Genomic DNA, 21,038 nt, shown 5'->3' on the forward strand with positions numbered 1-21,038 from the left:
TCCCCAGAAAAGCTGCAAGCAGGGCTAATTGCGGGAAAGGGAGTAGTCTCTGCCCAAAGCTGGCGGTGAACTGAAGATAGGGAGTCCAGCTGGATCCTGACGGCAGATGGGGCCGGCCGATGTAGACCAGTAGCTGGGTTCCGGGGCCAGGAGGAGAGGAGAGGCGAGCCCAAGCGTAGCCGTGGCACCTACTCAGGCCTTCCCCGCTCCACAGCACACACTTCTGGGTGAGACAGGAGACAGATGGCCCCAGGCTGAAGCAGCTGGAATCTGTGCTCTGTGGACAAATACTCCAGGATGAAGATAATAGCAGGAGGGAAGAGGAGCTGAGCCCTGCCCTGCCCAGATAAGAGATAAAGAGTCCACATAGTTCTCATTCTTGAGGTTGAGAGAACCTTCCAGGCTACACACACACAGAAAGTCTCCTTGGGGGATCTGAAAGGGAGGGGATGCCACCTCATAGTAAGAAGTGTCAACCTTCCAACAGGCCTCTCTGCTAGGATATATCTTGACTAAGAGATGCGTGCACACACATGGGAGGATCCTGAGATATGTCATAAATGGACTCAGAGCCAGGCAAAGCAAAATGGCCAGAGGAAACCAGAAGAAATATGCCATATATGTGATTCAAACTACCAGGAGGGTGCTACTGTCTCTCTGAGCCCCTCACCGCCCCCACCTCTGCCCCATGTGAATCTATTCATATACTTTTCTCCCTCCCAGTGAACACTTTTCTTGTTTCACTACTTACTTTCTCTTTATGGAAATGCACTTCTACAAAACCAGTGGGCCAGGGCTTTGTCACTGGCCACTGGTCTAGTGGCTAGGATTCAGTGCTCTCCCAACCACAGCCTGACTTCCATCTCTGGGTGGGACCCAAAATCCTGCTTCAAGCTGCTGCAGGTCGAGGCCGCCCAAGATCATGTGGACTGGATGCACCCAAGATGATTTTGCCTCCTTCACCCACCAGGCGGACTTGCACACACCATTTCTCTGCCACCATCAGCCTAAGACCCAAACCTGGCCCCTCCTGCACTGTCAGAGAAGACAAAAGGCACTCATTTAATGGGCTGGGCCAAGGGTAATGGTTATCTCTACTGCCAGTTGCCCCCTTCCTTGTGAAACGCATAATGTACCATAAGCACTGCTCAGAGGCAGATAAAAATAGCTTTGAATCAAAGAGGTAGTTTCCTTATTTTGTCTCCAAGGACAGATCAGAGGACTAGACTGCATGTGGGCAAATCAGTTTTTGCTCTTGGCAGGAGTTTCAGTGCTTTTCCTCCACAAGCATGGAAAAGTCTGCCAATGTCGATATCTGAAGCTGAGATAAGAGGCTGGGGCAGTGTTTTATCTTTTCTTGACCCACTCCCGGCCTTCAAGGTCTCTGCTATCCTTCTGTAGACAGACAGGCTAAGCCAGACATAATAGCAATAGCCAAGAAATCCCTCAGGCCTGCCAGACTGATGCAGCCATGTAATGATGATCATTGCCTCCACTGCAGACATCTGCCTGACATCCTGCAGACCCATAACAGCAGCCTCATTTTACAAGTGGGGAAACCGAGGCTCAGAGAAGCCACATTATTTTGTTAAGGATCAGAGCTTAATCCAGTTACCCTCAAAGTTTGAAGCATTTTAGGACTCTGCAGATGTGGAATTACAATCCAGGGTTTGCCTCCTAACTCCTCCTCTTAAAACCTTGGCCTCAGAGATTCAGGCTCTTCATCTCTCTGAGCCTCAGTTTCTTCATCTGTAAAATGGGAGTCAAAACTGCTTCCAGAGCTGTTTGCAACACCAAGGAGATTACATGAGTTTTTTAATCTGCAAGTTGACATGTAGATACTAGTTGTTGTTATTCTTTTAATTGAGCATTTAATGCACACAAGGCTCTGCTCACCAGGCCCCTAGGAGGCAGGTATTATTAATATCCCCACTTTGCAGCTGAGCGATAGAGGTGCAAGGAGGCTAAGGCCTTGTGCACAGCTAAAGGGAGGTGAAGGTGCCATCGAAACAGAAGCAGCTGGCCCCAGAGCAGGCACAGTGAAGGCTAAACAAGGCGATGGTTATCCTAGATGTATTTTCCTGTGCTGAAGCCTGTTAGGGGTGATGGCACCTTTGCAAGAGAATCTTCACCTCCTTTCAAATTCTCCCAAAGGTCTATTCTGTTCTCTAGTACAGTCTTCAGTCTTGGGGGGAAAAAAGATCTGATAAAGAAGTCACACCAAGGTGTTACTGCTGATAACGGCTCAGTCTGTAACCAGCACTGTGTTTGCATTCAAATCAAAGCCTGGAGGAACCATGTTTAATTTAAAGGGCGTAATCCAAATAAGACAAGCAGAAGGCAGACAGAGGGTCAGTGGCCAGTCAACCACCTCTGCAGCACATCCACATTTTAGCCCAGCACCCCTCGCAAGAGGGCAAGGATTGGGCAGTAGGGGATGGGGGGCTTCTGGAGAAGACTTTAGCTCACTGATCTGGGCACTCACCCCGTCAGTACATTGGACTAGAGAGCAAGTCCAAGTGCACCTTGGCCCCATACAGCCCACTGGTACCTATTCCAGGGCAAGGATGTTAGAAGGGCCTGAGGAGGCCAGCCATGCCCTGTGGCAGAGTCCCCACAGATACACCTCCTAGCCCTGCCCCAACTGCCCAGTGCCCGGGGAGAGTGTCCAGAGCATCCCTTCCCCTGTTACTGGTACCAGGGCCTCTCTCCCCCAGGCAGAAAGGAAGGTTGGATGAGCTGCATGTGTACAAGTAGTGGTTGCAGAGCAGATGACCCCAGGAGGTCATCGCCCCCACCACCCCATGCATACTCCTCCCCAGAACCCATCCTGCCTGCCTCCCATGAGCTCACACACCTCATGTTCCTCGCAGTGCTGTGTTGAGTGGGTGCTAAACATTCAGACCAGTGGCTAGCACCTGCTCCCTCTTGCTTTTGACCAGAGCAGAGTGGGAAGTCCAGATGCCCCTACCCCCAGGCAGACAGGGCCAAGGACCTGTGTGCCTATAGAAGGCGATGAGCAGAGCTGAGCTCAGGATTTACCCAGAGGCCCAGAAGAAAGCTGTCTTTTATCTGGACTTCCCTAAGGAGTGCTGAGGCTGGCCCCAAGAGCCATCTTCTCATAGAGGACTGAGGAACAAGACCTGCATGAGGAGGAGAGAGTTGAGGAGAAGGAGCAGGGACCTCTTAGGAGCTGTCTCAGTCAGCTTGACTGCCATAACAAAATACTGCACACCAAGTGGCTTCAACAACAGGAATTGATTACACAGCCTGGAGATTGAAAGGCCAAGATCAGGGTGCCAGCAAAGTCTGGTGAGACTTCTCTTTCTGAACTGCTGCATGCTATCTCTGATAAGCTCTCAGGGCTCAACTCAGCCCTGAGCCCATGTGTTATGGACTGAATCTTTCTGTCCTCCCAAAATCCATTTGTTCAAACCCGAGTGTGATCGTATTTGAAGACAGGGCCTTGACTGCATTTGGGTGTCAGAGGCGGTCATAAGGGTGGGGCCCTCATGAGAGGACTAGTGCCTTCATAAGAGGGTTTGCTCTCTCCCTCTCCTCTGGCCCCACCAGCCCCCAGCTAAAAGGCTCTGCTTCTTTCTCTCCTTTTACCTGGCCTGGTCTTACCTAGTTTGAGGGAGAGGAAAATTTGGCCTTATGAACTTGCTTACCTTTAGAGAATCTTCTCTCTGTATCTACCTTTCTGCCTCTTCTCCTCAATATGACACAATGGAGGGAAAATTGTTTTGGGGGGTGCTGCCAAGAAATAGGTTGGCAGGGCTCAGAAGAGATTCCTGGGGTAGAGCAGAGATAGGATGACAACAGCACAGGGTCCCGAACAGTACAGGGTTGAAGGACAGCTGAGAAAAGGCAGCCAGAGTGGGACGGGGAGCCTGCAGCGAGCTTAGCTGCCCAGAGGCCAAGAGATGAGGGCATTGTGAGAACAGGCAGGATCGAAGCTGGCACATGCTGCTGGGAAGTAGAGAGGAGCACAGAGAGGCTGAACTTGACCCCTTGGTGAGAGGAGGTGATCTCGGGTGGCCTCTGCCCACAGCAACTTGAAGCAGGGTCTCGGTTCTGGCCAGAGATTGAAGCCAGGCCGCAGCGGTGAGAGCACTGAATCTCAGCCAGTGGATCACCAGAGACCAGTGCCCAAGGACAAGGCCCTGGCCGTCAGCTGTGTATAAATGAATTCCCACATGGAGACAGAAAGTAGTGAAACAAGCAGAGTGTTTATTAGGAGGAAAAACAGTGAGTGTGGACAGACACATGAGCAGGCTGAGAGAGTCACGCCCTCGTGGTAGTTTGAATCACTTTTATAGGACTTTCTTCCAGGTTTCCTTTGGCCATTCATCCTGGTTCTGAGTCAACATTTAGTATATCTCAGGATCCTCCCGTGTGTGAGCACATCTCTCAGCCAAGAGGGATTCTAGCAAAGAGGCCAATGGGTAGGTTGACATCACTTACTATGAGGTGATGCTGTCCCCTCTCTTTTGACCTCCAAGAAGCCTTTCTACACACTTGTAGTCAGGAAGATCTCGACTTTGAGGATGAGAAACATGTGTTCTTTTATTTCTCATCTAGGCAAGCCTTGGTTCCTCTCTCACTCCTGCTAATTTGGAGTATCTGTCCACAGAGGATGATCTCCGGCTACTTAGCCTGGGGTCCATCTATCCCCTGCCTCAGAAGCAGTAGGAGGATAGACAAATCCAGTGGGATGATGAATGAAATGAAGAAAGCAGCAGCCCATTGAGGAAGTCATGGGAAATAAGGCTTCTGAGAAGCTGGGCAGCCTCCCAGGGGCTGCGTGTTTCATCCTGAAGAGCCCAGAGCACCATCCCAGGGAAAAGGCAGTGGTGGGACGGTCAATTTGCTGTCTTTCATCCATTTTGCAGTTGGCTGGGTCTATCATCTTTGTGTTTACACATCATCTCTCACCAAAGAATATTTGCAGATTAAAAATGCTAATCAATTCTTCTTTCTCATTTGTTTTTTTGTGGATATATCTTTTGTTTTCTGAGTACAAAAATAATGTACAGTTGTTTAAAAAAATTACATGATCTACAAAAAGCATAAGATAAAGCATAAACTTCCTTCTCAAACCTTCCTTCTAAACTTAGCCGCTGCTTAGTATAGATCCTTCCAGACATTTTTGCTACATCTTCATTTTTTTTTTTTCTTTGACAAAGACGGAATGATATCTTATATGCATTGCTCCTCACCCTGCTTTTAAAACTAACAGTTACAGACATCTTTCTCCCTCAATGCAGAGTGATCAAATTCATTGTTTTAACATTTTCATCACCTCCAAAAGAAACATTGAACACTTCAGCTATCACCCCTTTTACATGCTCACCCTCTTCTTGCCCCAGGAAACCACCGATCTACCTCCATCTCTGTCAAGTTCCCTATTTTGGACTTTCATATCACATGGAATCATATAATATGTGATCAGTTGTGACTGGCTTCTTTCACTGAGCATATTTTCCAAGATTCACCTGTGTATCAGTACTTAACTTCTTATTACGGCAGAATAATATTCCTATATATGCATATATCACATTTTGTTCATGTATTCATCAGTTGATGGAGATCTGAGCTGTTTCTGCCTTTTCACTGTTAGGAATAATGCTACTTTAAAGACTTTTACAAGTTTTAAATAGATATATGTTATCATGTATGTTAAGTGGCATCTCATTGTGGTTTTATTCTGTTAATATAAATGCTGTTAAGCACCTTTTCATATGCTTATTGACCAACTCTACATTTTCCTTGGAGAAATGTCTATTCAAATCTTTTGCCCATTTTCAGTAGGGTTAATTGTACGTGTTTTTTATATACTTTAGATACAAGACTGTTAGATATGTGACCTTAAATATATTCTTCCATCCTGTAGATTGCCTTTTTACTTTCCTGATGGTGTCTTTGAAGCACAAAAGGTTTTCATTTTTATGAAATCCAATTTATTCATTTTTCTTCTGTTGATCATGCTTTTACTAGGATATCTAAGAATATTTTGCCAAGTCATGTAGTAATGGAATTACAAAGATTTACTTTCTTCTAACAGTTTTATGGTTTTAGCACTTATACTCAGATCTCTGATACATTTTGAGTTATAAAAATAGCTTCTTGAGTGTGTATATCAAGTGTAAGTCCAACTTCATTGCATGTGACTGTCACCATTTGTTGAAAAGACTATTTTTCCCTGATTGGCAATCTTGTCAAAAATCATTTGACCATGGATGGGTGGGATTTACATCCAGACTCAATTCTATTGCTTTGTAGTAAGGTTTGAAATTGGAAAGTGTGAATCCTTATATTTTTTTCTTCTTTCTCAAATTTGTTTGGCTATTTGGAGCTCCTTATAATTGCATGTGAATTTTAGAATTATCTTGTCAGCTTCAATAAAGAAAACAGCTGATATTCTAACAAGGATTGTGTTGATTTTGTAGATCAGTGGGGGAATGTGGTCATCTTAACAATAATAAGTTTTTGATCCATGAAAATGGGATTTTTTTCAATCTATTCATATTCTCTTTAAATTGAATCTTAATTTTTTAAAAAATTTAATTTAAAAATTAAATTCAATTAGTAATTTTTAACTTTAAATAATTAAATTGATTTTTAATTTACATTTTAAACTTACATTTTGTAATTTTAAGAGTGTGAGTTTTGTGCTTTTATTAAACTTATTCCTAAGCATTTTATTTATTTTGATGCTGTTATAAATGAAATTAGTTTCTTAATTTCACTTTTAGAATGTTCGGTGCATCTGTATAGAAAGACAAGTGATTTTTTTTAATACTGATCTTGTATTCTGAAACCTTACCAAACTTATTTATTCTAATGGTTTTTGAGTGAATATCCGATATCATTTAGTGTTTTCTATGAGTAAAGATAGACTTTCCTTCTGGTTTTGAGTCTGGGTGTCTTTTTTTTTTTCCCTGTTGTATTGTCCTGCTAGAACTTCCAGTGTGATGCTGAATAGAAGAGGCAAGAGCAGATGTCTTCATCTTGTTCCTGATCTTAGGGAGAAAGCATTCAGTCTTTCTCATTAAGTATAATAATCACTGTGGGTTTTTCATAAATGCTCTTTTAACAGATTGAGGAAGTTTCCTGCTCATTCTGGTTGTTACTTATTTTATGATGAAAAAATACTGAGTTTTGTCAAATTTTTTTTCAGTATCCATTGAGATGATCATGTGGTTTTTATTTTTTGGTCTATTGATATGCTCTGTTACAGTAATTGATTTTTACATGTTGAACTAACTTTGCATTCCTAGGGTAACTCCCACTTGGTCATGGTATACATTCTTTTATATGCTGCTGGATTCAGTTTCCTAGCATTTTTCCTGAGGATATTTTTATCCATATTTATAAGAGATACTTGGAGAAGGAAATGGCAACCCACTGCAGTATTCTTGCCTGAAGAATCCTGTGGACGGAGGAGCCTGGCAGGCTACAGTCCATGGGGTTGCTAAGAGTCGGACATGACTGAGCGACTTCACTTTCACATTTCACTTTCATACATTGGAGAAGGAAATGGCAACCCACTCCAGTATTCTTGCCTGGAGAAGCCCAGGGACAGAGGAGCCTGGTGGGCTGTCGTCTGTGAGGTCACACAGAGTCAGACACGACTGAAGCGCCTTAGCAGCAGCAGCAGCATAAAAAATACTGGTCTGCAGTTTTCTTATGATGCTCTTTCTGGGTTTGGTTATGGGTAATATTGGGTTCAAAATGAATTCACAATTGTTTCTTTCTGTTCCATCTTTTTAAAGAGGTTTTGAAGGATTGGTATTAATTCTTCTTTCAATGTTTGGAATTAAAATTCAGTGATGAAGCTACATGAATTTTAGTTTTTCTATGTGGGTAGTTTTTCATTCCTAATTCAATATTTTCACTTGTTTTAGGTCTATTTAGATTGTCTAGTTCTTCTTGAATCAGTCTAGGTAACTTGTGTCTTTCTCGAAATTTGTACATTTCATCTTATCTGATTTTCTTGTCATATCATTATTCATAGTGTCAACTACACTTGCCATTGGCACTTGCCATCTACGTCTGCAAGGACTGAATCTTGTGCTGCTACAGGTGCTGACTTCAACATCCCCAAGAGGAGTTCAGGATGCAGAGCAGAAATGAAGCACTCTGTGCTCTGGGAAAAACTGGCGGAACAGGTCTTCAAGTAGATATTTTCAAGAGCTGATTTTATGAGCCCAGTTCTTTTATCTCTTCTTATCTAGAAAAGCACTAAAACCCTTTATGGTGATGCCTGCTCCTCATGACTAGCAATAGCCATCTGCAAAAAATATGCACTTGATTGCACATACTTCCCCTTCACCAAAATCACATGTATACCAACCTTCCTCCCTACCTCTTTGGAGCAATTTCTCACGGCTATCTGAGGTGCTGTTTCCCAAGATATAGTTCTCACATTTTGCCCCAAATAAAACTTAACTCACAACTCTCACATTGTGCATTTTTTTAAGTAAACAGCTTAATGACTTCTCTCCTTCCCCTGAACTCCATGAGGAGCCAGAGCCTTGGCACCAGCAGAGACACCTCTGCCATCCCAGGGAGTCCACACAAATTTGAGTCTCTCCTGTTTCTTGGATCTCCATGTTGGTTGATGATCCTGAGTTTTATATGGCATGTACAGCAGTTACCTGCCCTCTCCCAGTTAAAAGATACTGGAAGGAGGGGCAATTGAAAGATACCAGGGAATACCCATCCAGTTGAAAAATACTGGGTGGGGCTCAGTTGAAAGATACTGGGAAATACCCACCCAGGTGAAAGATACTGGGGCTGAGTCGGGGAGCAGGCTGGTTGAAAGATACTAGTGTTTGCCCAGTCGTAGGAGACTGAGTGGTCTGCATTGAGTGGTTAGGTAAGAGGCTGATCTGCAGCTTTTCCTTAATTTGGCTGCCTTAATAGAATTCGTGGGGATAAAAGTGAAGATATTATGTGAGAGTTTTTGCTCTGAAGAAAGGGGACAAGACTTCTCCCTCTGGTTACAACTTTCTCAGGTGACTGAGAAATTTACAGAAGTGGTGGAGGCAGAGTCCTCATACCGTGCAGAGGTCCCATAGGGAAACCCATTCATTAACTGAAACACTTGTTCATCCAGGTGTTGCAAATAAGAATTGGCCATACAGCAATCTGAGCACCCACGGTGGTCTTAGATCACCAAGGAAAGAAACCAAGACACGTAAGAGGCCTGGAATGACTCTAGGGTGATGCCTAGAGGAATTAAGCTCACAAGCAGGACACTGGCCCACCTCACAATTTTATTAGTAAATTTTATCCTGACAAATTCAACTTTATAATGGGAAATAGAGCCTATCAAAAATAGAAACAAGGAGCATCAGAAAGTCAGGCTGTGACTAACACCTCAATCCAGCTTATACTTGCAAGTACCTACTTAATTGGGAAACTTATACTAAAGGGGCACTTCTCTGGTGGCTTAGACGGTAAAAAAGCTGCCTGCAATGCAGGAGACCCAGGTTTGATCCCTGGATTGGGAAGATCCTCTGGAGAAGGGAATGGCAACCCACTCCAGTTTTCTTGCCTGGAGAATTCATGGACAGAGGAGCCTGGCAGGCTGCAGTCCATGGGGTTGCAAAGAGTCCAACATGACTGAACATGTCTCACACATACTAAAGGAGATCTCAACATAAAATGGCCAAATTGGAGATCTTCTGATATTCCAAAATTGCTATTTTTGTGCACACAGAAAAAGTCAGCTGTAAAATCAAGCAGACTGAATGGAATGCTTACTTTGATTGATATCTAGAAGCTTCTTCACTAAAAAAGGTTGCGAGCACTCTGTCTCTGACTCTGTCTCTCCCTCTGCTTCTCCCATGGATCCTCTTCTATCCAAACTGCCTAGCCCAGACACTCTTTTTCTCTTTCAACTCTTTTGCCTCCTGCTGCTCCCTCTTCCCAAGTAAAGGGGGAAAAATCAGAAGTGATTATAGCTCCCTTAAAGAGAAACAGGGAGATGGGAAACTTCGTCAGTGTTTTTGTTCACACTGGACCCAAGCAGAAATTAGAGTCTTGGCTAAAAAACTTCCAATCCAAGTCAGGATTCACTGGGATTTGCTAAGGGATTTGAGTTACCCATCTGGACCTGCAAGATCAGGTTTTCAGAGCTTTATCAATTAACACAGCTGTTAGTTTCTGAAAGCAAAGCTAGGGAATGGAGAAAGAAAACAGAACAGAAATAGCCCTTAATGGATATTTGAATCACAGACTCTTATTGAATGTAAGGAATTAGCTCAGAAATAACTTGAACTTATCCCAGGGCTTTTTCCAAAAACCATCAGACAGAGATTCAACACTGCAAGCAAAGATCTAATGAATGAATCCTAGAATATTATGAAAGGTTTGAAAAAAAATTTTTTAAGCAATATTCTGACTTGACACCTGAATCAGTCTCTAACCACCAAAATCATTCTTTGCTTAACTCTGCCTTTTTAGAAGGCTTAGATGAGGATTTACTCTAATCAAAAGACACAATCTAGGTTTGTTCGGGTTACATACAAACACCCTTGTTATGCTAGCTGACCAACTTTTCAAGACCATAAAAAAAGGAAAGGAGAAAGGAAAGGAGGTATCTGCAAAAATTATGAACCTCCAATTGCACCAATTAAGTACACAATGCCTGTCGAAGTTTAACCAACTCCCATTTAATTTTAATTCCCAATGGGTAGAGAAAGCTAGCTTGAAGGAATAAATAAAGAAATGCTTCTTCAGAATTATGACACTGAGGGAATAAGAATCTGATTTTCTCTACCTGTACCTTCAGACTAGAGTTCTCAGGATCACTTATCTATTAATAGATTACCTCTAATTCCTGAGACTGAGGGGAAAGTAAGGGATGGGAAAAATTCTTTAATGTATTCAACTGTTATTTACAACTAGTAAGTTTATATTGTGGTATCTAATTCAGGACTTACTTTAGAAAATGAATCTATGAAATCTCTCATTGTATCCGTATGTTTATGTGTGCCTTTGTTTTTACCTTTGGATGATATTATCAGAATTAATTTGTGAGTTTTACTTAACTGGACTACAGGAAATTAAGCACCTATATAAATTCTCAAAAAAATTAAAAAATACAGGAGGTAGCTAGCCAGAATTAATTTCAAGTTCATGTGAAGTGAGAGATATTCAATATTAAATTAATACCTGGTATTAATGTTTAAGTTTATTGATCTAATAGATGTACATATCTTTAGAGTCATCATTATAATACTTTTATTGCACATAGGTTTAATATTCATTAAATAAAATCTTATTTTATATATATATATATATATATATATATATATAGCAAATTTGTCAGCAAGGAAAGTAACTTAATGTGAAGAAATTTTTAATGAAAGAAAATGTGAGATAAGAGCTTTAGATAAAATCTATTAAGAGTAATTATATTTTAGGAATGTCTATCTAAAATAGTCTCCAGATTTTGGTAATCTGAAATTCTACAGTTATGCTAAATTAAGTTTCAGAAGTTTATTGATTAGCTAGGTCATTCCCAAATAAAATAAGATACTGAAACATTAATTAGTAAACACTGGCTTCTTTTTACAGAGAAATGAAAAGTTAAAACTATTTATATGTTTGGTGCCACACTGAGATATTTTTTATAAGGAAACACGTTTTTCAAGAAATTATTATTTGGACTTATGTTTACCAGTCTACAGAGTACTGATATAAAGGACACTTCTGGTTACTTAGGGCTTCCCAGGTGGCTCAGTGAGTCAAGAATCTGCTTGCAATGCAGGAGACACTGGTTCAGTCCCTGGGTTGGGAAGATCTTCTGGATGAGGGCATGGCAGCCCACCTCAGTATTCTTGCCTAGAGAATCCCCATGGACAGAGGAGCCTGGCAAGCAACAGTCCATGTGGTCACAAAGAGTCAGACATGACTAAAGTTATTGAATACACACACGGATACTTAAGGAACCTTGAGTATGGTGTGTATTCAGTGAAGAAAGCATGAGGAATGGAAGTGCATTGTATTAAGGAAAAAGAAGCAGGTCTGACTTACAGCTGACTGTTTCTGGGTGGAAAATATGAAAATGATGGTACAGAAAGTGGTGAAATGTTTGTGGAAGTGGACCCCAAGGAAAAAGTTTTCTGCATGGTCAGGATTGTCAAAGTTTAAAATAAATTTAATTGAGTTCATGAATTTAAAAGTAAGCTGGTTTAAATTTTGAATTTGGATTTTCTCTCAGTTAAGAGGACAAATTTTCTTATGTTGAATTGCCTTTGATAATAGATTTTAAGCTCTTTATCTTTTAAGTGCTATGCTCTGTACTTGTCTTTGAAATCTTTTATCGTTATTTTGGCTAAGTGAATAACTCTTGTTTCACAGGGAGCTATGATTCTACCTGACTGAGTGTTCTAAACTCTTATGACATTTTTTTGACAAAACTTCCTGAATTAAATTTTAATGATGTCCTCTTGACCTCTAGCTATCTTTGGAATGCTTCAAAGATCCCCTGAAATACCCCAAAGAGAGGTATTAAACTAATTAGGTTTATTTGGTAGGTTAAACTACATAGAAAAGTGAAAGTGAACGTGAAAGTGAAGTCACTCAGTCGTGTCTGACTCTTTTCGACCCCATGGACTGTAGCCCACCAGGCTCCTCCCTCCATGGGATTCTCCAGGCAAAAGCACTGGAGTGGGCTACCATTTCCTTCCCCCAAATTACATAGAAAGTATTGTTAAATGAGTAATAAATCTTCTTATGTTACATTGTATAGTAAATACTTACTAACGTAGGTATTCTAGAAATTATATGGCATTCCAAAACTTCTGACATGTCCTGGTAAAATGTTATGTCATAATTCCAGTCATTATCTTAAAGAGTTGTATGTTATAGCAGTAACCAAGATCCTTTGTCAATTGTATTGTAATCAGATTTTAAACATGCCTTCTTAAGTCTTTTGTCATTTTAGACATTCATGGTTTTATTCTAATGTATTTGCAAAGATGCATCTTCTTCAAGAAGATTTATAGAAAGGACTATTGGATAAATACAAGTTTCTGATTTTCAGACTAAAACATTGAACTGGGTAATAAGTTAAAGAATTCTAATGGAAAACCTAATGCCTTCATAAAAATATTAACAAAAAGGATTGGTTATATAAGACTGAGTGAACTGGTGAATGTGGTTATAATTTTTAAGGTTTCTGTCTGAAAAATTACTAGTTTGTATCTATGTTTTCCAGGTATAAGGAAAACCTTCCCCTCAAACTAATTAAGACTTACAGTAATTTGGTAAGTTATACCTTTGAAAACAGAATTGAAACATTCACCTTTTTGCTCTATCTGATCCCTCCAGAGATTAGCAACTCTTAGGTTTCCAGAAGCTTTACCAGATAAATTAGGAAGACGTCACTAACAGGTACAGAAAGCTTAAAGCATTCTGAGGACCTTGAAAATGGAGGAATACACCTACATCTGTTAGGCAAAATCTGTGATAAATCCTGGCATGACTTTCCGTGCCCTGAGAGTTTTTTTAAAAGTTCAGTGTGAGGCTCCTCATAAAAGTTCCATCAAAGCAAAAAAGGACTATATGATCAATTATAGTTACATAAATGATCAGGTCAAGTTTATTGAGACCAGACTTATTTTGCAAACAAATTAGATTTAATTTGGTTATACTTGGTAGAAAATGAGGGTAATTTTTGAGAAAGTAAATATTATGTTTCAATGAATATTAAATCCCAGTTTTGTTAATAGAGATCTGTATTTAATAAGACTTCCTGTACAGTTCCTTTTTGTTCCATTATGTTAAAGTTTAATTAAATTATTAAAAAGACACTCTAAGTTTGTTTCTGAAGCATATCTTAGTAATGTATCATTGGATGAAAATCAGATGCCCCATGATCTGAAACCAGAGACTGTCTCCAACCTAAGGATCCATATCAGGTACTCTTAACTACTTCATGCACAGAAAAACTGAAGGAAATTGACTCTTTGATTAACTCCCACTTACAAAGGATCCTTACACCGGACTGGCTGATAGAGACAATGGCTGACCTCAAAATCACTTTATTTTTTTAAATTTATTTATTTTAATTGGAAGCTAATTACTTTACAATATTGTAGTGGGTTTTGCCATACATTGACATAAATCAGCTATGGGTGTACATGTTCAAAATCACTTTAAAACAATGCTGAAACAGAGGAGGAGCTGCACTCACACTAGGATGAAAAGATGACATCAAAAATAGACAACTAGTCCAAGATCCTGGACCTGACTCATATGATCTTTATAATGTTTTCTTGAGTTCTTGGACCTTTGCATATGAATCAAATGTTTTCCTATTATGGAATTACCCTATGCTGATTTTAAAAATCAAATCAACCCACTTGTTGGGTTTGCCACCAATTACCTGTGTCTAGTACTCTGAGGATGCCTTGGTGGATTTCTCCCCTCCAAAGCTCTGATTGGATAACCCTTAGGAAATTACTTTAGAAGAAAGACAGTTCAGTCCTGTTCAGGCTACTTTTGATATTACCAGATAGGAATCCCCTCACCAGTCAACTAATAATACCTTCTCTGACCCTGGCCACAAAAAATGAATTTTCATCTAAAGTTACTCAAGCTCAATAAGAGAAACAAGGAAAATTTCAGCCAAGAAATAAAACTTCTCACAATTACAAAATGGATATGTGGTTAATACCAGACTGTGGTCATTTAAGTTTGAAGCTCCTCTATGTTGGAAACAATTAAGTCATATTAAGGATGACCAACCTAGTAACATTAGGAAACTAGGCTGGGTGCCTTATGAATGATGCCTACACATTACTACCATTAGTGATTGGTATGGAACTGACTGGGTCAGATGACCAGAGATTCACTGGGTTGCACCTAATGGAGCTCAGTGAATTTGTGGTACTTAGTTTTATGGCCTTAGCTTCCACCAGGATGGATAAGAAGATGTATCCTGGGATTCCCTCGGACTCGAGGTCACATAAGTAACAATTTAGAGATGACCCTGGCCAATCTACCATTGGTACAAATCCAGTGGGTCAATTGTATTATACTGGTATGACCATTTAGCAGCTATTTTTGCACCTTCAATAGGATTGGAGAATGTAATCACCCATATTGAAGCCTTAACAAAATTTACTCAACGGGCTTAAATGATAATAACCAACTATTAGCCAACTGAATTCTGAGATTTCTATGATGAGAAAAGCAGTGCTACAAAACCACATGGCCCTTGACATTCTTACAGCATCTCATCTCATTACTTCAAACTGAATGCTGTACCTGATGAATCCTCTAATATAATGCACTTAATGAACCATATCAGATTAGAAGAAAAATCAGATTTCTTTCTTAAATGACCCACTCCTTAGTCTTGATGATCTCTTCAGAAACGGGTTTGGCAAGGGAAATTCTTGTCTTAAATATTTACTTATAACTCTATTAATGTTATTAGTTATATTATTTTTATTTTGCCTGTATTGCAAGGTTATTGTTTCTTGTATTACCAAATGTATGACTGAGCCTCAAGCAAAAATAATAATGACTCAGCAACTTGAAGCAGTTGATCAAATACATGGTTCTGTATGAGATCAATGATTGTAGTAGTGTAACTAAAGATATGGAAAGATGCGACAAGAGGGAATTTTCCTGCACCATAACAGACTAGTAAGACAGGTGGCCCAGAGTTACCTTTAGTTACTGTTAATAAGACCTAGTCCAGTAATAGCACACTGAGTGGCTGATCAGCAAAATCTCTCCCAGATCTGGGAATGAGCCTTCCTAGCACCATGGGGCAAAATGGTCATGAAATGCCTCCCAAAGCATGGTCAAATTTATGATCATGAGGGGGTCCTGTCAACTACAAATTAGCACTTGGCATTGGTACTTGCTACCTTTATAAGGATTAAATTGTGTGCTACTGTGCTGCTGATTTTCAACACTACCTGAAAGGAGTTCAGAGTGGAGAGCAGAAATGAGGCACTTTGTGCTCTGGGGAAAACTGGCAGAACAGGTCTTTAGATTGGTATTTTCAGGAGCCAAATTTATGAGCCCAATTCTTGTGTTTCCTCTAATCTAGAAATGCTCTAAAATTCTTCATGGTGAGGTTTGCTCCTTGCGATTAGCAGTAGTCTTCACAAGACTAGTGGAAATCTTCTGCAAAAAGTATGTGTTTGATTGCATGTACTCCCCCTTCAGCAAAATCACATATACACTGACCTTCCACCCTACGTTTTTGGAGCAGTTTCTCAGAGCTATCTGTAATACTGTCTCCCAGGCTATAGTTCTCATTTTGCCCCAAATAAAATTTGACTCATGACTCTCATGTGCATTTTTTTTAAAGTCGACAACAGTATCCTTTTAGAGTCCTTTTTATTTCTGTAGTGTTGATAATAAAGTTAGTCTTTCATTTATGATTTTAGTAATTGTCTTCCCTTTTTTCCTGGATTTTAATCAAGCTAAAGGATTGCTGATTTTGTTGACCTTTTCAAATAATCAGTTTTTGGTTTAATTGGACATCTCTGTTGTTTCTATAGTCTCTATTTCATTAATTGTCACTCTAATCCTTATTATTTCTTTTCTTGCTTGCCTTACATTTAGATTGCTATTCTTTTTTAGTGTCTTAATATGAAAGGTTAAGTTATTGACTTAGGTTCTTTCTTTTTTCTTAATTAGGCATTTACAGCTATAAATTTCCCTCTAAACATAGCTTTTGCTGCATTGCATGGATTTTTTAATATGTTGTATCTTCATTTTCATTCAAAATACTTTCTTATTTTTCTTTTGAATTTTTCTTTGGCCCATTGGCTATTTAGAAGTATGTTGTTAGTTTCTCAATTTCTTTCCTGAGATTGATTTCTAATTTTCTTCCAATGTAATTGGAGACTACACTTTACATTATTTCTGTTCTTTTAAATTTATTGGAGTTTGTTTTATGGGCTATGATCTGTCCTGGAGAATGTTCCATATGTACTTTAAAAGAATATGTGTTATTTTTGTTGGGTGGAGCATTCCATAGATGTCTGTTAGGTCTATTGTATTTACAGTGTTGTTCAAGTCTTCCATTTTTTTGTTAACTTTTTAAAAAATCTCCTCCAGCTTTATTGAGATATAAGTGACATACAGTACATCATACTTGTATGACATACAGCATAGTGATTTGACTTATATGCATCATATAATGATTAACACAGTAAGTTGAGTTAACATCCATCATCTCACATAGATACAAATATTTTTTTCCTTGTGATGAGAACTCTTAGGATTTACCCTCTTCACTTTCATAAATATTATACAACAGTGTTAACTATAGTCATCATGTTATACATTATAGCCCTAGTATTCACTTATTTTATAGATGGAAGTTTGTGCCTCTGACCACCTTCCTCAAATTCCCCTTTTCTCCAACTCCACACCTTTGATAATCACAAATCTGACATCTTTTTCTGAGCTTTGTGTTGTTGTTGTTTTAGATTCCACATATAGGTGAGGTCATTTAGTCTTTGTCTTTCTCTGTTTGACTTATTTCACTTAAAAAGTCATAATTACCCTGAAGCTCCATCCATGTTGTTTCAAATGGCAATATTTCCTTATTTTGACTGAATAATATTTCATCGTATACATATAGCACAATTTCTTTATCTACTTATCCATTGATGGACACTTAGATTGTTTCCACATCTTGACTACAGTAAATAATGCTGCTATGAACTTGGGGGTGCAGAAATATTTTCCACATAGGGTTTTGCTTTCTTTGAATTTATTCCAGAGGTAGAATTGCCATATCATATGATAGTTCTATTTTCAATTATTTTAGAATGCTCCATACTGTTTTCTATGATAGTTTCACCAATTTACATTTCCAGCAAGAGTACACAAAGGTTTCCTTTTCTCCACATTTATTATTTTTTGCCTTTTTGATGCTAACCATTCTAACAGGCATGAGGCAATCTCATTATGGTTTTGATTTACTTTTCCCTAGTGATTTGTGATGTTGAGCATCTTTTCACGTATCTGTTGTCCTTATTAATCTTATGTCTATTTCCTCCATTATTGAAAGTGGATTATTGAAATCTCCAACTATTATGTTTAATTCCTCTCTTCATTTCAGTCAGTTTTGCTTTCTGTATTTTGGTCCTCTGTTATTAGGTGCATATATGCTTATAATTGTGACTTCCCAGGTGGCTCAGATGGTAAAAGCATCTGCCTGTAATGCAGGAGACCTGGGTTTGATCCCTGGGTTGGGAAGATCCCCTGGAGAAGGAAATGACAACCTACTCCAGTACTCTTGCCTGGAAAATCCCATGGACGGAGGAGCCTGGCAGGCTACAGTCCATGGGGTCACAAAGAGCCGGACACGACTGAGCAGCTTCACTACACTACACTTTGCTTATAATTATTATATCTCTTCCCAGAGGGTTGACTCTTTTATCACTATAAAATGTCCCTCTTTGTCTCTAGTAATTTTTCTGTGTTAAAGTGTATTTTATCTGTTGTCAGTATAGCCACCTCAGCTTTCTTCAGTTCTTACAAGAAATAAATCTCTTTCCATCCTTCTATTTTCATTCCACTTGTGTCTTTAAAGAATGTTTCCTCTGTGCTGTGCTTAGCTGCTCAGTCGTGTCCAACTCTTTGTGGCCTCGTGGACTGTAACCTGCCAGGCTCCTCTGTCCACGGGGATTCCCCAAGGCAAGAACACTGAAGTGGGTTTCCATGCCCTCTTCCAGGGAATCTTCCCAACCCAGGGATCAAACCCAGGTCTCCCACATTGTAGGAGGATTCTTTACCATTTGAGCCACCAGAGAAGCCCAAGAATACTGTAATGTAATGGGTAGCCTTTCCCTTCTCCAGGGGATCTTCCCAACCCAGGAGTTGAACTGGGGTCTCCTGCATGGCAGGTGGATTTTTCACCAGTTGAGCTACAAAGAAGCCCAGAGCTCCCATGTGCTGTGCTGTGCTTAGCCGCTCAGTCATGTCTGACTCTTTGCAACCCCATGGACTACAGCCCGCCAGGCTCCTCTGTCCATGGCGATTCTCCAGGCAAGAATACTGGAGTGGGTTGCCATGCCCCCTTCCAGGGGATCTTCCCAACCCAGGGATCAAACCCAGGTCTCCTGCTGCAGGTAGATTCTTTACTGTCTGAGTCATCAGGGAAGCCCAAGAATACTGGAGTGGGAAGCCTATCCCTTCTCCAGGGCATCTTCCCGACCCAGAAATCCTGCATTGCAGGTGGATTGTTTACCAGCTGAGCTTCAGGGGACGTTCCTTTATCCACCTGCCTATTTATAAGATTACTTAAATCATTCACATTTAATATTTGGATTAATTAATATGTTAATATTTGCATTATTTATATATTTGGATTGACATCTGCCATTTTACTTTTTGTTTTCTGTATATATCATGTGTTTTTTATTGTTGTTCCTCTATTCCTCTTCTACTGCTTTCTTTGTATTAAATGAGTATTTTCTGGTTAGTATTTCAGTTTCTTTGATAATTTTTTCAGTATATCTTTAAGGGTTTTTTCCCTTTGGTTTTTTAGTGATAGCTCTAAGATTTACCATGCACATCCTAACATCAGAATCAGCTTCAGATTTACACTAGTCAAATTCCAGTAATATGTAAAAATGATACACCACAGTTCTAGCCTCTCTTCTTCTTTTGTGTGCTATTATTGTCATATATATTACATATACTAACATTATAGACCCAACAATGCATTACTATAATTATTACTTTACTATCTGTAGTTATTTCCTTAGCAGCTTGCTACCACCCACCTTTTTTGTAGTTATTGGCAATATGTATTTTTCAATGTGTTACACACTCTACAAAACATTATAAACATATGATTTTATACAATTCCTTTTTAAATCAGCTAAGAAAGGAAAAGAGAAAAATATGTCCTTGTCCTGTCTTTTATAGTTATATAATTGCTATTGCATACCTTTCCTTTTCCCTCACTCTGACTGCCCTCCCTTGGCCTCTTTACAGGCAGCTTCAGACCTCCTTGTGACATTTAGGACACAAAATATCCAGGCGCCTCCCCCAGCAGCTGTGGAAGCTACCCTGGAGGGTCAGCCTCACCAGAGCAGGAGAAACAGAGAAGCAAGCTATGCTGAACTCTCTGCTTCTGGGGCCTGTCTCCAGAGAGTCAGAGAAAAACCATCACCATAGTTGAGCTTCTACTGTGTATCAGGACCAGACAGAATGTGTTACTTACAAGATCATTAGCCTCACAACAGCCTGGCCAAAAAAGTGTCATCATTCCCACTTTGCAGATGAGAAAAGTTAAATGACTTGCTTACAGTCAACGACTGAGACAAGATTTTAAACACTTGTCAGATTGCAGTGCTAGAGTCAAATAAGCTTCCGAGGATGCTGGGGGAAATGCATATTCTTCAGGTGCAATTCTTGAATCTTTATTCAAAGGGTGTCTCCAGGAGGTACCTTGATAAATCCACCTGGTTTTACATTGTGGTGGCTCAGATGATAAAGCGTCTGTCTACAATGAGGGAGACCCGGGTTCGATCCCTGGGTCAGGAAGATCTCCTGGAGAAGGAAATGGCAACCCACTCCGGTACTATTGCCTAGAAAATCCCATGGACGGAGGAGCCTGATAGACTACAGTCCATGGGGTCGCAAAGAGTCAGACACGACTGAGCGACTTCACTTTCACCTTCACTTTCTGATAGAATACAAAGATGGGAGGGGAGGTGTGTGTTGCTGTTTTTAAATTATTTCCCTTTACCTTCCTATTCAATAATGAAACTCTTTTCTAAGAGAGAAAAAATTGAAACACATCCATGCTCTATCAAGCTGGACAGCATCACCTCAGAATACAAATTGTTCTGTTACTTTTCAGTAATTTTTAAAGATCTCTTTCTTATTATAAAATTAATACAAGCATCAAAATGGAAGCAATAAATACTACTTTAGAGGAAATTTGAATATGCAGAAAAGTATGAAAAGGAAAAACATAAATCACACAAAATTCCTTTATTAAAAAAAAAACAACCACTATTACTATT

The 21,038-nt window shown here is 39.8% G+C and overlaps 1 non-coding gene across 1 annotated transcript; it reads left to right on the top strand.

The window, feature by feature from the left end:
* The first annotated feature begins 18,182 nt into the window (after positions 1–18,182).
* Positions 18,183–18,255, top strand: TRNAY-GUA. The gene has a single exon. It is a non-coding gene; the product is annotated as a tRNA-Tyr (tRNA).
* The last annotated feature ends 2,783 nt before the right edge of the window (positions 18,256–21,038 follow it).

The sequence above is a fragment of the Cervus elaphus genome, chromosome 33 (assembly GCF_910594005.1).
Source record: "Cervus elaphus chromosome 33, mCerEla1.1, whole genome shotgun sequence".
NCBI classification, from domain to species: Eukaryota; Metazoa; Chordata; class Mammalia; order Artiodactyla; family Cervidae; genus Cervus; species Cervus elaphus.